Source organism: Megalobrama amblycephala, linkage group LG9 (assembly GCF_018812025.1).
Source record: "Megalobrama amblycephala isolate DHTTF-2021 linkage group LG9, ASM1881202v1, whole genome shotgun sequence".
Classification (NCBI taxonomy): Eukaryota; Metazoa; Chordata; class Actinopteri; order Cypriniformes; family Xenocyprididae; genus Megalobrama; species Megalobrama amblycephala.
Window position 1 is genome coordinate 26,235,998 of NC_063052.1, and position 18,000 is coordinate 26,253,997.

The following is an 18,000-nucleotide window of genomic DNA, read 5'->3' on the forward strand; positions in this document are numbered from 1 at the left end:
CAATAAAATGATAGCCATTACAGTACTGTGTACAAACATTTTATTGAAATATTCCTTTTATACATGATGGGTTACACCTCTGTTTTTTGTTGTTTATTAAAGGTGCGTTCAGCACTAGATATGATGGTCACCGCTAAATGTCCAGCAGAGATTCCGACCATGGAGAACACTAATGTGAAATTTTTCAGAGATTATGAGACCAGCACCACAGGGGTAAGCAAGGCTGCAAAATCAGATGATCAAGTGTATTCTACATGCAGAGGACATCCCTATTTCAAATCAAGTCAAGTTAGCCTTGCAAATCATGTGTGACATTAGTTCTAGCATTATAGACGTCAGTTATTTTGTTGAAAACATCACCTTTTTGTCCAGCTTGTAGAGCTTTCTCCTTGTCAAAACAGTTTTCAGGTGATCTAAGCCGCAGAGGGGTTCGGGTCACTGATTCTGAGGCTTTCTGTGGCCGTTGGTCTCTGAAGAATCCAGAGATTCTCTTCAATGCCAATGACAATACAGCATCTGGAGCGATCTACAGCCCAATACTTCTACAAACATACAACACTGTAAGCTCCACTAAACACTTATGTATCTCATCCTTACTAATGGATGTTTCTCAGTATAGAAATGAACTTTTCAAAGATAAAAAATATATTTTATATAGTATATTTACTTTTTTGTAGCTCTGTTTGGCCTATAAAGGGCATCTGGTGAATGAGCTGGGAATATTGTTCAGTTACACAACTGCAAATACTTTCTGGGAGGAGAACATTCGCATCTCTGTGCAGTTTGACTCAACTGATGAGTAAGTTTAATCTACTGAACATAAAGCAATTTTGTCTTTCCTTTTGAAGATTTATATCTATTACCAATGTGAGATCAAACTGAGACCAATAACAAGGTCATTTTTGTTGTGATTATAACATTGATGTTATCATTCTCAGGTGGAACTACAAATGTGTGGATCTCCTGAGCTCCATACAGACAAACTACATTGGCTCCAACTACAAACTTCTTCAGTTCAGTGTGTATGGAGTGGCCGCTAACTCTTACTTCATTGATGCTGTTCACCTTGGACGTGCAACAACTGCTTTGGATTCTAATGGTGAATAGGAATAAGTTAAGAATTTAATTTTGAATGATAGATTTAAAAATTTTGAACAGTGGCATGGATGTAAATATTCTGGATAATTTATATGAGAATTAGGTGATATATCCAGTGGCGTAAGGCAAGTCTGTGAGGCCCCCCACAAAGAATGAGATGGGGCCCCTCCCACAAGCAGTGATGTCATGTGTTAAAATTTGTTGTGCACCTGAGTCCATCTGCCCCACAGTTTACAAAAACGGATTTAACAGTGAATCATGTGGTGAATTATCATTGCATTGATTCATTTGATCTTATTATCGAATAATATTATAGTCTAGCCTATATGATAGGCCTATATAATGTTTAGTGATTTTGATATCGCAGACTAAAATACTGGCAGGAATAAATATTTAGGCTAATTTACTCATTAAAACCAAAGGAGCGCCAAGAGAACGAATAACAGCCACAACGAGCACTGGCCATGATTTCAGAAACAACACATTCCAGCGGATAGATCGCCTCTTATTTAACACAGACCTACACATTTCTTATCAAATGGAGATATTTCTTTCTTTTAGGTACAGTTATTCGCCGAGTTTAAATTAATTTTTGAGACGTTTCAGAAAGATTCTCGCAGAGAGACAGCTGAAAGCGCACTCTGTTTTTTATTTATTCTATTTTACAAAGGTAGCCTACAAGGTGTTGTTATTGTAAGCGTAAATATGAAATAAAATTTTAAAAAAGTAGACCATTTGTAGTCTTGCACTGATCTGTAGGCTATCGCCGAAAATGACAGAAGGCCTGTTTTAAGTTATTTCAGCTGTCATGAGGAAAAAATCCATTAGAACTCGCCGGCGCATTCGTCGGCCAGAGGGATAAAAATGTAGCCAATTTAGTTTCATATTTATATTTAAATATTGGGCTATAGCCTAATATTATTATTTTTTTAAATGTCACCTATGTTGATTATGAAAAGTGAATAGCATGACGGATGCGCAATGTCGGGAGACATGCAGCGGGTCAGACATGAGTTTGACCACTTCATTAAGTTTTGTTTTATAGTAAGTCTTTCTTTACAGTGAATTTCGTTTTGTAGAATTTGTATCTTAATTTCAATCAATGTTTCATCAACCAATTGCCTATATTTAATAAATAGGAAGAAAACCAAGAACGTCGGTTGTGGAATGGATTGAAGTGCGTAACAAACGAACCCATGTTTCCGCGGCCTTTAAATAAGGCTGAAGCAATAGACGTCTTTCTGTTTTTATTAAATTTCTTTATTACTTTATTACATGTCTTGATTACTTAATTAATTGATAAGATATTTTTGGTCGAACAATATATTTTAGCTGGTCTAAATTCTAAGTTAGACACAAATTTGCATATAGACTAGGCTATATAAGGTTCCCTTCTAGACAAGCGCGTAAAATGCTGTTTCGGACGCAAATTTTCAGTAATTTCGATCGGTGCATCAAATGATGTAGGCCTAAACTAAATTCATGTAGTTACAGTAAAAGAATAAAGAAATAACTAGACTTATTGGCTAGGCTACTTTTGGAAAAGAACTTCAGACATTCCGGTAGCTGACCATTAGCAGAGCTGGCGATGGGGTAAATACGTTTGGGCAATATATAATAATATAAATAATAATAATAATGTCTCAGCAAAGGCCGAACATATTTTTTTGTCTCGGCACACATCCGTTAAAAGTAACACAGCGCATCAAAGCTTGCTGTTGTCTTGGGTACCTTACAAATGGCGATGGAAACAACAGTGATGAATTTTTCCCCCTTTTGTGATAATTTAGCACTATTTTCTATGATCTTCTGCTTGCATTTTTGGGCTTCAGTTGGATGCTTTATTTTCATCTTTAGTCAATTGAGTTCAGTTCTAAAAAAAAAGCAAAGGCTATAAAGTAGTCTAGCCTAAATAGGTGAATCTGTGACGGGGCCCATCATAGGGTGGGGGCCCCCACGCACCGCGGGGGCTGCGGGGGTGGCCGGTACGCCACTGGATATATCGGCAAAGCTATTTTTAATGATTTTATCATTCAAACATAATTTTGTATTATTATTTTTTTTATTTTTTAAATTTAAGGTTCTATTTTCTCTCTCCACGTGTTCAGTTATAATCCACAGAAGAAGACCGCCTGCTCTAACCAGTTCTGGACATTTCTTTTCAAACATAATTGTGAGCAAACAAGCAAATGCTTCACAAGTCAGCTATGAAATCACAGCGACACCTTACAACTGTGGCTTTGATGTTCCGCTGTTTGAAATAGGCTTTCTGAAGGTAAGTTAAAGTTCAAATGGAACTCTTTCTACAATGAGTCTTGAAGTGCTGGATCCTCCTGATCTTTTAATTGTCAAGTCATGGTTGACAACAGAATATTTGCTTGCAATAAGATTTGTCATTTGAATTTATCGCTGAATCTCTAAATTTGTCCTGCAGATTGTGTGCACATAATTGTGTAGTTAAGTGATCCATGTAAGCATTCTGTGTTCTCAATCTTCTGTGTTCATTTTTGTCCAACAGAAGATGCCAAACAGAACAGGTGACCTACTGATTCAAAGCCAAGGGAATGCCACTGTCACCATTATGCGCCCTCAGAAAGCCAGCCCCCCTCTTACAGGAACCTTTGACGTCGAGTTCTTAGCCCGGCGTGTTGAAGGTAAGCATGTTGGCTCTGGGTTTATCTGTTACTTTACTGTGTAGCTGCTGGAAGTAACTGAATAAGTTAGTACATAGCTAGTACATAGCAGATTCTTGATGTCGGATACTGTTGATCATGTTTCAGTCCCAAATTTAATTTATTCGAATAGCGAATTGGAGTTCTTTTTACATATAAAAAAACAGTTAACCTTTTGGGAGATTGTGTTTGTCGTATGTGCGTTGCGTGTTCCCAGGCCTGGCGGTAGACATCAGTGCTACGGATCTGCAGTTTGCCCTGCAGGGGATCCCAGAGCTCGGCCAGCTGCAGGTGCAGAGATATGGAGACTGTAAAGGCTACAGCTGGAACATCCAATGGCTCACCATCCCTGGAAATCAGCCTCTGTTAAAGGTAAGAGAGAGTTCAGAGTGCTATCACAATAAACTGAGGTTCCCCAAACGGGGTTTGCAAGTCAGTAGGGGAACTGCTCAAATGTGTACTATTAATTAAAATACATAACTTAACTTATCCAAAATGGAAAGGTGTTTGCAACCCATTTTACTTCTGCAGTGTGAAATATTTCAAAGTGAAAAATATTTTAAATGAAAAAATAATGAAGTAAAAGTAGAGCCCGGCTTGACTTTATCCAGTGGGAACAATTATCTTAAGCTGTTTTTAAAATTGATAATAAGAAATTATTCTTGACCACCAAATCAGCATATCAGAATGATTTCTGAAGGATGTGACACTGAAGACTGGAGTAATGGCTGCTGAAAATTCAGCCTTGCCATCACATGAATAAATGCAATTTTAAAATGTATTAAAAAATATATATATTTAAAATAAAATATTTATAAAATAAAACATTTAAAACTAATAATATTTTACAATATTACTGATTGTACTGTATTTTTGTTCAAATAATCCAGCCTTTGTGAGCATAAGATACTTTGAAAAACTGAATTAACATTTTTTGATAATGTTAACCAGATCAATGCTTCCAATGTGGTCGGTGTGAACCCTTCATTGACATCACACAAGATCGAGCAAGGAGGCCTCTTCAAACAGAGGATTATGGGAGACTTTCTGCGTGTTCCTGCAAATAAACCACAGGTGCATTTCTTACTTGCTGCTTTTACTGCAATAATGTTTGTCCAACATACATATATTATTTTAGAAGTTCTCAAGAATCTATTAAATACAAGTTCACTGACAAAAGTGTAAACATTAAGATTGATTAGTATTAGATTTATTTAATATTCTATTAATGTAAATGTTTTTTTTTTTTTAATTCTCTTTTTTAGTACTAAGCTGGGTCTCCTCTTAATGTAAATATGAAGTTAAAATCCAGTGTAATATCTGGGTTGAGAAACACTGGTTTAGGATGTTTAATGCTTATCTTTAAGGTGGAAGTTTTCATCAATGGTATCCCATCATGGTGCTCAGGAGACTGTGGTTTCACCTGGAGTGAATCAAAGACCCCAACAGTGACCGGGATCTCGCCTACAGAAGGTAGAGAATATTAACAAGTCTCACATAAAAGCTGTCATCTCCATTCATAATGGTTTTTAGTGGTTTAAATTACTGATATAACTTGTCTTTCAGGATCCAGCAGTCTGGGAACAGTTCTTACCATAACTGGATCTGGTTTTGATGGTGGAAACGTCACTATAAAGACTGGAGATGTGGAATGTTCTGTTCTACAGGTTACAAGTAAGTCAAAATTCATTAATGTCAAAAAATCAGGTGACAAGCTGCTTTCAGATGACATGTCAATTTTTTGTGAATATAGAAAACATCACATCATTGGTCATTTTTAAGAAATATTAAGATATTTGTTAATAATTTACTCACCTTTATGTTGTACCAAACCCGTATGACTTCTGTGGAACACAAAATTAGACATTAAAGTGTACCTATTATGCTGTTTTAAAGGTTTCTAATTTTTGTTTTGGAGGTCTCCTACAATAGGTTTACATGCATCCAAGGTCAAAAACACTTTAATTATCTCATAATATACATTGCACATCACCTCATTTCTCAAAAGTCTGAAAATGGTTCATTCAGAGATTCGGTATCTCTAAACTCCTCATTTCCATGAGCCCAGTCTGCTCTGATTGGTCAGATGGTCCAGTCTGTTGTGGTTGGTCTACCGCTAACCGCGTGTGTCAGAAACAAAATGCCTATTACCATATCTGAATATCAGCTCTGGAGGCTTCCTCAGTGCTTGATACACAGTGATTGAAACAGTAATGATGGTGTCGGTTTTTCTGTATCAATTCCTTTTGAAGTACATGCAAAGTGGATTGACAGTGGTGAAAGCAGCATTTTCTCCACATGCCGACAACACGAAACAAATTACTCCAAGTCTCAGCTACAACTACAGTGTTTGAGGGCGGGTGGCCAATGAAGGCCATACGCTGGTATTATGCAAATTTGTTACACTGTTACATAGGTATGTAACAGGAAGTGAGACGGGAATTGCTGACGACTTGTTTTGGCAGTTCAGAATCATTTCTTTCTTTTAGGAGACCATAAGTTTATTTGTCATGGAGTTTGATTTAAAAAAACTTTGCAGACCTTTTACATTCATAAACACCTATATTACACAATGCATGAAAGGTAATATTTTAAATAAAAAAAGCATATTTGGGCACTTTAAGAATTGTACTATTCAAGCAATTAATACTGAGGCTTTCAAGCTTTAAAGAGAATGCAAAGCACCATGAAAAGTATCATAAAAATGGTTCACATGACTTGTGCACTATCTTCCAAGTCGTTCAGAAGTCATATGATTGCTTTGTATGAGAAACAGAAAGAAATTTAAATCATAATTCACCCGTTTTATTAAAAAAAAAAAGTTTAGATGAGTAAATCATGACAGAATTTTCATTTTTAGTGATATTTTAAAAATTATTTATATACCATTTAATTTGATATCTGATCAAATTGCTTATTTGTGTTTTAGATACTTCTATAACCTGCCAGGTCGGTCCTGCAAGTGCAGGTGTACATTCAGTCTCTCTGAGATTCTCTGTACTGGGAAATGCCCAATACCAGAATAACAACAGCTTTAACTTCACACACCTGTTAGGAGTGACCTCCATAAACCCCACAACAGGAAGTGTGGCAGGTACATGTAGCATTACACTTCTCTGTACACAGTAGAGTGTAGAATATATATATAATTTATATGTTGTAAATTATAATAGCAGAACAATTCAAAGGACAAGTTGAACTGACAGATTACTTTCAAAATAAGATTTGGTGTGTTTAAAATCTGCTTACCAGTGTTATGCCAACATCTTATGACTGTTATTTACAATTAGCTATAAGCATGATCTTCCTCTGTATGGCTTCACAGGAGGGACGATTCTGACAGTGTCAGGCTATGGATTCAGTAATGATGTTGCAGTCACCATTGGCACTCAGCCATGTAACATTATAGAGGTGGAACTTTTCCAGCTGAGATGCATAGTTCCAGCTGTAAGTAAAGAGCTTGATTTTCCATGAAGATTTCCACAAAAAAAGAAAAGAAAGAAATTTTAAATTGTAAATGGTTTTTAAAACTTTTTAAATAAATTTTGTAATATAATTTAAAAATGTCTTATTATTAATGTTGTTTATATTAGTATTATTCACAAAACTTCTAGGGGCAAATTCACTAAACAGTTTTAGCACTTTAAATGGAATCTCATTTAAAAAAATGTACATCCACATGGTCCACAACTTGGAACTCAGAACTGACTTGAAAGATGGGAAATTGTCACATGTAAATTGCATTTAGTACATGGAATTTTCATCTTTCCTTTGGTAAATCTTAGGGGTGTAACGATTTATCGTAGTACGATATTTCGCGATGCAAACATGTTACGATATGCATCGTAGAGTGATGGCGATACTTTTACGATATGACGGCAGTTTAATCTTATTGGTTTAGCTGCCGACGCGACCTACTCTGCAAGGTGGGAGTGAGAGAAGCCGGTTGTCACCGCATATAAATGGTGTGTCTCAGTCAGCTCTTTAGTTCAGTAAGTGTTTCGGGCACACATTGAATCTTGCAAGCAGGTTTAAACGTTTCTCGTTTAACGTTTAAGAAGTTCTGTGGGGCCGTTCACATATTGCGTATTTTCCGCGTGCAAGTCAGTTATTTTTTTTCAAATGTAGCCGCGCGGCAGGCGCGCTCATAATGGGATCAACGCGGTCGCGACGCGCATGCAATTCTCAACTTTTCAGAATGCCGCAAGCGCACCGCAGGTCGTGTGACAAGAATCAACCGATCAACTATGGCCTTTCCGTAACAAAACATAAAAAGCTCAGCCGAACAGCTGATCATAGCTGTTCATGGTGGTTTTTACATCTTATCTCCATCAATATATCTCGTAGTAAAACTAATGCAAGGGCTAGAAATCATTTATCCTTTGCAGAAACATCCTGATCCTCTTGGAGAGCTCAGTTCATGGTTGCATAGCAACGACCGACGCCACGGGAGCGCAAGCGCTTTGGAAAGAAGGAGAAGCAGTGCGGCCACGCCTTCCACGCGTTTTTAGACGCGATATGTGAACGGCCCCTATTCATAATTCTAAGTTCATGTTAAATTTAACATTTTTTTTCAGTGACAGACAGCCCTATTCAACTGTTAATTTGAATACAGAAGGTTTTTATTAAACCTTGAAATGTGATCTTGTATGTACAACAAGGAAAATTATTGAAATTTGTTCATGTTTTTTGAATAAATCTTGTTTGAATTTCAGTTTCATTTTGTTCAAAATATCATGATACGTATCGTATCGTGAACTCCGTATCGAGATACGTACCGTATCGTGACCTGAGCGTATCGTTACACCCCTAGTAAATCTGATTCTAAAACAACATAGACGGGACATCCAAATAAACAACATCCTCAGTGGGCACAATGCAATCTTACTGAATTTCCCCTTTAATGTACATACATTAAAAAATAAACCTTATTCTATACAATGCTGAATCCATGAAAATTTTATACATGAATCTTGTGTATGACATCAATCAGGGGTCGGAAGGTGAACAGACAGTAACAGTGACCACGGCAGAGATGACAGCAATATCAAATGGCTCTTTCACGTACAGCAACACTCTGACGGCCTTAATCACATCTGTGAGCCCACAAACTACAACAGTATTTGGTAAGATATTAATATTTATAAATCTGATAGACACTTTAACAGTCCATGTATTCCCTGGGAATTAAAGTCATGACATTTTTAAATGTAAAAGAAGCTGAGACATTAGATATTAGACCCACATTAGACCCAGACCGTGACATTGACAATTACCCTGAATTGCTTTAGATGATCAAATATGTTTTTCAAAACCTATTCATCTTGTCAAAACTGGTGCCCTATAGTTGGTCTCATTCTATGTTGGCAAACTAATTTTACTAGTTTGTAAACTTTCTCAGCATACCAGGTTGAAAACAGCGAACAGACCACGTAGTCTGTTTAATAGTCCTGGCTTCATTTTTTGACTTTTCCAGCTCTTCAGTTTCTCTCTCAATAATTTCAGCGTGTCTCCTTTGTTTTTTATCTTCTTTCTCTGTCCTGTCCATCTCTTTTCACCACTCAACCACACTTAGCCCTCCCATTAAGTCAAAATTTACAATAAAATCTGATATTTTGAAACAATTACTTTGCAATAGTAATACTGAATTGTTTTACAGAATGGTTGCCAAGCAACAAACAGACACAGCAAGAAATAGATGCAGTGGTGCAGTAATACTGATGTAATGGGGTGTATGTTTGTAAAGTAATTTACAATGGCTTTGAATGTGGCTCAACCAATCAGAACTATCCATTTTATATATATACATACATAAATTTTAAATCAAATTAATATTTAGTTATGAAGAAAACCTTTAAGTGCCCTAGATAAACTCCTGGTAAATTTTCCACTGAGGAGGAAGTTGAAAGAAGACATGCGTCACAACATGATTTCTTTAGCAATCGTTTGTATATCTTTGATTTGAATCAGACATGCCTCTTAGATCAGTGAGGACCAGGCTGTAAGTTTTACAGTGCAATGTAAACCATGTCTTATGTTCCTTTTTTATTAATGTTACCGCCAACATTTTTAATCAGTTTGGCATTTTGCAATTGTTCATTTCAGAACCTTTATGTAAGAAGGAAAGGTAACACTTCAGAATAATGGTCATTAGTTAACATTAGTTAATGTATTAACTAACATGAACTAACCATGAGCAGTTCATTTGTTACTGTATTTGTTCATTTTTGTTAACGTTAGTTAATAAAAATACAGCTGTTCATGGTTTGTTCATGTTAGTTCACGGTGCATTAACTAATGTTAACAAGATTTTAATAATGTATTAGTAAATGTTGAAATTAACATTAACAAAGATAAATAAATGCTTTATAAGTGCAGTTCATTATTAGTTCATGTTAACTAATGTAGTTAACTAATGTTAACTAATGACCATTATTCTAAAGTGTTACCGAAGGGAATATTGTGTTGCGATTTTTATTTATCAGCTGCCTTAAATTCAAATGTAGACATGTCTACACTTTGAACTACTGATAGCAACAGTAGGCTAAAATTTCTAGATGTACGTGACAGAAACTGTAGAAACTGTCAACATAATTAAGTCTTAAAAAGGGTCCAGCCTACAATTACTGAATTCCACTGCTACCATATTCAAATTAAACTCTGGTTAACTTTTGTTCTTAGAGAGACATGGTAATGAAGATGAAAGTCATGGGATACAAATAAACAAACAAACAAACAGATAGTATCACATTTACTGTAAGTGTCATGTGTTTCTTTCCATCCCATTGTTCTGATCTGCATTTTCATCTTGGTTTCAGATTTAAACCCCCATATGGCCTCCACACACACTTCAGCTAAAAGTCTTATCCAGCTCTTTTGTGCACTTTAGCTGATGTCATAGAATCAGAAAAGCCAGTTTGGCTGATGTGAAGGACAATCAAAACTGACGTTTCTTAAAAGGACCTGTCAACAACACTGAAATATATTCTAAACACTTACACCAATAAACAATCACAGCAATTTTGTATCTAACTTCCTTATTGTCCCCACTCCTCGCAGTCCAGAACAGCCATTAATTTTACCCTGTTTTAACTTATATTTTTTTTGATAAAGGTCGCAGGATTCTCACCATCTTGGGCACAAATTTTGAGGCGCAGACTAATAGCAGCTCTGTTTTGATTGGTGAATCTGAGTGTGAATTGCTGCAGTGGACCAATGAAAACATCACATGCCTGTTACCCACACTTCCCCCAGCTTTGTACAATGTCCGTGTGAGAGTCGGAAACCAGGGTTACCCCTTAACCAGGTCTTACATCACTTAATAAACTCCATAACAGCAGATTTCAAACTGTATGTAAATATAATGTTACGACTGAAGAATGGAATTGTGCATTTACAATGACATTTAATCATGAGTTTTTAGAGTGATTAAATATTTGTTTTATTTGTGTGCAGTGCTGGTGTTAATACCACCATAGCGTATGTTCTAGAGGTCACAAGTTTTTCTCCATCTCTGGGGTCCTTGTATGGTGGAACCACCATCACTATCACCGGCTCCGGGTTCAGCCCTGTTGCAGAAGACAATAATGTCACTCTAGGTAAGACAAGACTACAACAGAAAAAAATACATATCAATATTCTTAAAAATATCCCACATGCTTAAAACAACAGTGAAATACTTTGATTTACTCTTTGATCTTTAAAAGTGTATTACTGAAACCAATCATTTCCAGATCATAGAGTACTAGTTGTGTTTCATACAGGGGACACACAATGCCGAGTGACAGCCGCTTCAGATCATCAACTTGAGTGTGTGACCCAGTCTAGAGATAAAACACACACCGTGACGAACCAAGGTTTCCACCCCGGTAAAATCTCTTTACTTTTATCACTTTTTTTCTGTCACGCACACAAAACCTGAATACATCAGAGACAGTGAAACAATGGCTGTCAGCACAATGACTGTTTCCTCATGACTTATCAAATTCTAGAGCTGCCTGTGAAAAGCTCGATATATCATTGCACTGTTTGGGGAGACCTGGATAATATTGAAATTAATATAAATAAATGCTGTAGTACTGTTTATTGTTCGTGTTAATGTACAGTAGTTAAGAAATGTTAACAAATGAGATCTCGTAAATTAAAAAAAAAAAAAAAAAAAAAAATCAAACAAAAAATGATGGAAATGGAAAAAGTAAAAGAATAAGAATAAGAATAAGTAAAGTAAAAAAAATAAAATAAAGTAAAATAAAGTAAAAATTATTTATCTAGTCTGGAAATTTTATTATACCATAAAATGTGATTACATGTGCTTGTTTGTCCACATGCATACAGTTAATTACATCATATGTGTTCAGTGTACGGTCAGGGTTACGACTGGAGTCCCTCTGCGATAATAGCCTCAGTGGGGGACACAGTGATTTGGCGCTGGGACGCACCAGCTTTTGTGCCGGATCTGGGCTACAGGGTCTTCAGTGTGTCCAGTCCCAGCAGCACAGACTATGATGGCATTGCTTTCAGCAGTGGAGACACCCGAACTGCCAAAGGTACAAATACTTCGACTATTATCTGATAGCCTGTTTGTTAACACTGCTAAATCTAATTTATATTAAGCAGACAAGAAAATTACACAAACTATTTGTGTGAACAGCATTTGCCTCAACACCATTTTGAAAACCAATCCTTTCTTAAAATTGTACATTTTCTAGTTTAATTCTTATAAAGAGACTTGTGACGTTAGAGACTTGTCTTCAGGGAAATATAATTAAATACTCCTGGTCAAGACAAGCATTTCATTTGTGAGAGTGTCAGATTTCATGAAGAATAAACTAAAGGTGTCTGCTCTGTAATTAACTATAATTACAACATAATTACACACTGGTCATTGTGCAAAAAACAATGTACTGTGCTATTTTTCTGGACAAACATAACAAATGCTTTTGCTAAGCAATCATAACAAATCCCTTTTTCCGTAAATGTAAGTTTGTATTCCGTGTGAAGGACAATGAGAGCTGGACGTGTGACACTAGTTTGATTGAGGATCAAAATCTGATCTTGTTGTGTCTGTTTTATTGTTAGGGTTTTTCACCTATCGTTTCACATCTCCTGGGGTTTACTACTACAGCAGCGGTTACATTGACTCTGGCAACCAGAAGACACTGCAGGGTGTCGTGACCGTTATGCCTCTGGAGGAGAGCACTGTTGGGCTTCAGGTGTTTGTGACAGGAATACAGGCCTCTATGAATTTAGGTACAATGGCAACATTTTCACAAGCAATTTAACTCAAAATTACATTCAGAAATTTAAACTTCAGGATAAGCTGTGGTTATTGGTAAAGAATTAGTAGGTTAAACCATTATTATTGTGTCCACCCATTTTCAGGACAAATGAACTCATCTCACTCTGAGTGTGTGGCCACTTCGGACTGTTTTCAAGATCAGCTTGAATTCAATGACACCTCTGATGGTCACTACTTCAGTTTTACTTCCTGCGCCAGCCCCACTGTGTACCACATTACACCTGACCATGGCACCACACATGACATCATCAACATCGGTGGATCTGGCTTTAGCAACATTAACTGTGCAAACGAGGTGAGCTTCAGTGGGTCAGGCATGAATGACATTAAAGGTGCTTTAAGGAATTTTTTAGAATACCACACAGAAAATGTGCTCAGAATTATTTGCACGCTTGGTAAATTTGAACAAAGAAGCTTGTAAAAATAAATCTGCATTGTTAATCATTTTGATCATTTATTACAAAAAAAAATCACAAAAAGCTAACCTTTCATTGAAGTAAAAGAATTGAAAATGTAGGGAAAATCTCTTTATGAAATAAATGTTTTTCTCCAAAACACGTTGGCCACAGTTATTGGCACCCTTTTATTCAATACTTTTTGCAACCTCCTTTTCCCATGATAGAAGAGTCTTCTTCTATAATGCCTGATGAGTTTGGAGAACACCTGACAAGAGATCAGAGACCATTCCTTCATACAGAATCTCTACAGATCCTTCATATTCCCAGCTCCATGTTGGTGCTTCTTCTCTTCAGTTCACTCCACTCATTTTCTTTAGGGTTCAGGTCAGGGGACTGGGACGGCCATGGCAGAAGCTTCATTTTGTGCTTAGTGACACATTTTTGTGTTGGTTTTGATGTTTGTTTTAGATCATTGTCCTGATGGACGATCCAACCATGGCCCATTATAAGATTTCTAGCAGAAACGGTCAGGTTTTGATTTTTATCTACTAGTATTTGATAGAATCCATGACACCATGTTTTTGAACAAGATGTCCAGGACCTCCAGCAGAAAAATAGGCCCACAACATTAAAGATCCAGCTGTATATTTAACCGTGGGCATGGGGTACTTTTTATCACTGTGTGCACCAAACCCATCTGGTGGGTTTGCTGCCAAAAAGCTTTTTTTTTTTTTTTTTTTTTTTTTTTTTAGTTTCATCTGGCCATAGAAGCCGGTCCCGTTTGAAGTTCCAGTCTTGTCGGACAATTGAATATGCTGGAGGAGAATTTTTCTTGAACCCCTCCCAAACAACTTTTGGTGATGTAGGTGCTGTTTGGTATTTTTATGATCCTTGGAGACTCTTTGGCCACTCAAACTCTCCTCCTTACTGTGCATTAGGAGATATAGGCACACATCCTCTTCCAGGCAGATTTGTAACATCCTTAGTTAATTGGAATTTAACTTAATTATTGCCCTGTTAGTGGAAATGGGGATTTTCAATGGTTTAGCTATTTTTTTACAGCAACTTTCTATTTTGTGAAGCTCAACAATCTTTTGCAGCACATCAGAGCTATATACTTGTGATGAATGATTACAGGAATTTGGCCTTTGTGTTTCCTCATGTTTATACTCTTGTGGAACAGGAAGTCATGGCTGGACAATGTCATGTTCATGATCACCCTAGTGTGCTAAAAAAATGTAAATATGCATGGGAATATACATCAGAGATATTTTACACTAACTCTCTAACTCTCTCTTTAAAATTCTAGTGGTGCCAATAACTGTGGCCAACATGTTTTGGAGAAAAACGTTTATTTCATAATGTGATTTCCCCCCAACTTTCAATTCTTTTTCTTCAATGAAAGGTTAGACTTTTGCTAATTTTATAAATTAAAGATCAAAAGGATAAACAATGTAGATTTATTTTTACAGTCATCTTTGATCATTTTTACCAAGGATGCCAATAATTCTGAGCACAACTGTATATATATATATATATATATATATATATATATTTTTTTTTTTTAAAGTTTTGTCTGCTCACCAAGATTGCATTTATTTAATTAAAAATACAGTAATATTGTGAAATATTATTACAATTTAAAATAACTGTTTTCTATTGGAATATATTTTAAAACGTAATTTATTCTTGTGATGGTAAAGCTGAATTTTCAGCATCATTTCTCCAGTCTTCAGTGTCACATGATCCTTCAGAAATCATTTTAATATGATGATTTGCTGCTAAAAAAATATGTATTATTATTATCAATGTTAAAAACAGTTGTATACTTTTTTTTTCAGGATTCCTTGATAAATAGAAAGTTTAAAAGAACAGCATTTATCTGAAATACAAAGCTTTTGTAACATTATACACTACTGTTCAAAAGTTTGGGGTCAGTAAGAATTTTTATTTTTATTTTTTTGAGAAGAATTTAAAGAAATTAATATTTTTTTCAGCAAGGATGCATTAAATCAATCAAAAGTGACAGTAAATAGATTTAAAGTGTAACAAAAGATTATTTTTCAAATAAACGCTGTTCGTTTGAACTTTCTATTCATCAAAGAATCCTGAAAAAAAATATTGTACAAAAATATTTTGTGCAACTGTACACATTAAATGTTTCTTGAGCAGTAAATCAACATATTAGAATGATTTCTGAAGAATCATGTGACACTGAAGACTGGAGTAATGATGCTGAAAATTCAGTTTGGACATCACAGGAATAAATTACTTTGTAAAATATATTCAAATAGAAAACAATTATTTTAAATTGTAATAATATTTCACAATATTAAGTTTTTTTATTTTATTTTTAATTAAATACATGCAGCCTTGGTGAGCAGACGAAAGTTTTGAACAGTAGTGTATTTATTCTTATTTTTTGGCAACCAAAGGTCAAAGTTGGAGATCATCCATGCAACATCATCAACAGCACCTCCACTGAGATTAACTGCCAACTCAGTCCTGAAAGCGGAGCACCAGTGGGCATCCCCTTACCCATAAGTGTCATAGTCAACAACCTTGGCACTGCCATCCTGTCCATGTCGAAAGAGTATGACCGCAGATTTGTAGTTCTACCCGTGGTCGATTCCGTCTTTCCCTTGGTGGGCAGCACCACAGGCTACACGCGTCTCTTCATCTCTGGTTCTGGATTCTCGAATGGTTCAGTTACGGTAGCAAACATTCCATGCAATGTGATTTTCATGAACTACTCTCATGTGGTGTGCGATACCTCGCCGTCTGCTGCTCGCAGGGGAAACGTCACAGTTTCCGTCAAATCCATCTCTTCCTCATGCAGTTCTGATTGCACGTTTAAATATTCCAACTCCATCGCACCGTATGTCTCTGCAGTGTTCCCTAACTCGGTTAGTGGAAACTCCACCACTGTTGAGGTCACTGGCAGTGGATTTGGGAACAACTCTGCCAGTCTAATGGTATCTGTGGCCAACATCCTGCTGGAAGTCACAGAAGTCAACGATAGCAACCTCACGGTTTTAGTTGGTGCCCTTCCTGCTGGCACGCATATCCTAAAGGTGGTGGTCATGAGCAAAGGTCTTGCCACTGGAGACGCCACCCTGACCAGCATAGCACAAGCCAGCGTCTACCCAACATCAGGCAGCATTGCTGGAGGAACTCCACTCTTGATCACAGGAAATGGCTTTGTGGCGGGAAATACAACTGTGAAACTTGCTAACTCCCCCTGCAGGATTTTAGATGTGACTCCAGACACGGTGAGGTGCATGACACTTCCTCATGCAGAGGAACAGGTGCAGGTGAACATTAAGGTGTTTGATGTTGTGTATCCACCTCAACTTTTCAACTACTCTAGAGAACAAACTCCAAATATTAACTCCATCAGTCCCATAACAGGTACGACCGTGCATTCCATTTAAAAAGAATATTAGTGGCATTTACTACGGAGTGCTGCAGTGATGACATACTGTATTTTTGTAGGCCAACCCAAAAGTTAGCATCACCCTTGTTCCCTCGACAAAAAAACAAATAGGATTTTTCCATTGACCGTTTGAATATTGCATAAAATTACCTCTGTCCAACAAAAGTTTGGATTTTTACATTGTTCATCATGATAATTTTGCAAATTAACTTTTCTGAAATTTAAAGCCTAAATTCTATTGCCAGAGGGAAAAAAAAAAAAAAAAAAAAGCTAAACATAGGCTATAAACAGTCTCATGACTTCAACATTACCACCATTAAGCCTCTGAATTTTGTTTTTGGGTCTTAAAAAAACCAAAAAAAAAAACATTTTTGATGAGTTTACCTGTTCGGCGTGATGATGTTAATGTCTCAGACAACCTCTGTAGTTGTAGAATAAATCATGAAAGTATCTGGAGATTATGTTAACTACAAACCTTATTGTAAGCCAGAACTGCTAAAACGCTAACTCTTTTCTAGGTTTTGGCCTACAATAATATGTCATCTCTGCAGCACTCTATTGAACTACTGAATATCACAACACATGATAGTAATACTACGGACTTAATCCCTTCCTTGCAGGTCCGGTTGGAACAGAGATCACCGTCTCTGGTACTGGCTTTGGCACAGATGTTGCACTCATCTCCTTAGAGATCGACGGCGTGGCTTGTAGTGTGACATCCGTCACAGATACACAGTTGCTTTGCACTGTTGGAGAACACGCAGGAGGAACTTTCCCAATCATGTTCCACCATCAGGTCAAAGGTCATGCCTTGACCCAGTCTGTCTTCACCTATGAGCTGCTGCTGACAGGGGTCACACCTAATGAGGGTAATCAAAAATACTTTCTCTAGGGTAAAAGATTTGTTCATATGGACAGAATAAGGCAAAACTGACTACCACAGGTTCAAACCGTGTGCAAAATGTTAACAAAAAAAAATGTGCCTAGTATTATTTATAAGCAACACTTTTCATAAGAATGTAGATATTAAAGTGCCAAGGTAAAACTAATACCTTTTAACTTTTTTTTAAAGGTGACTTACACAAAAAAGTAATAATT

The 18,000-nt window shown here is 36.5% G+C and overlaps 1 pseudogene; it reads left to right on the forward strand.

Annotated features, from left to right (window-relative positions):
* The window catches only part of LOC125275457, a 59,282-nt pseudogene that overhangs the window by 14,592 nt on the left and 26,690 nt on the right, over positions 1 to 18,000 (forward strand).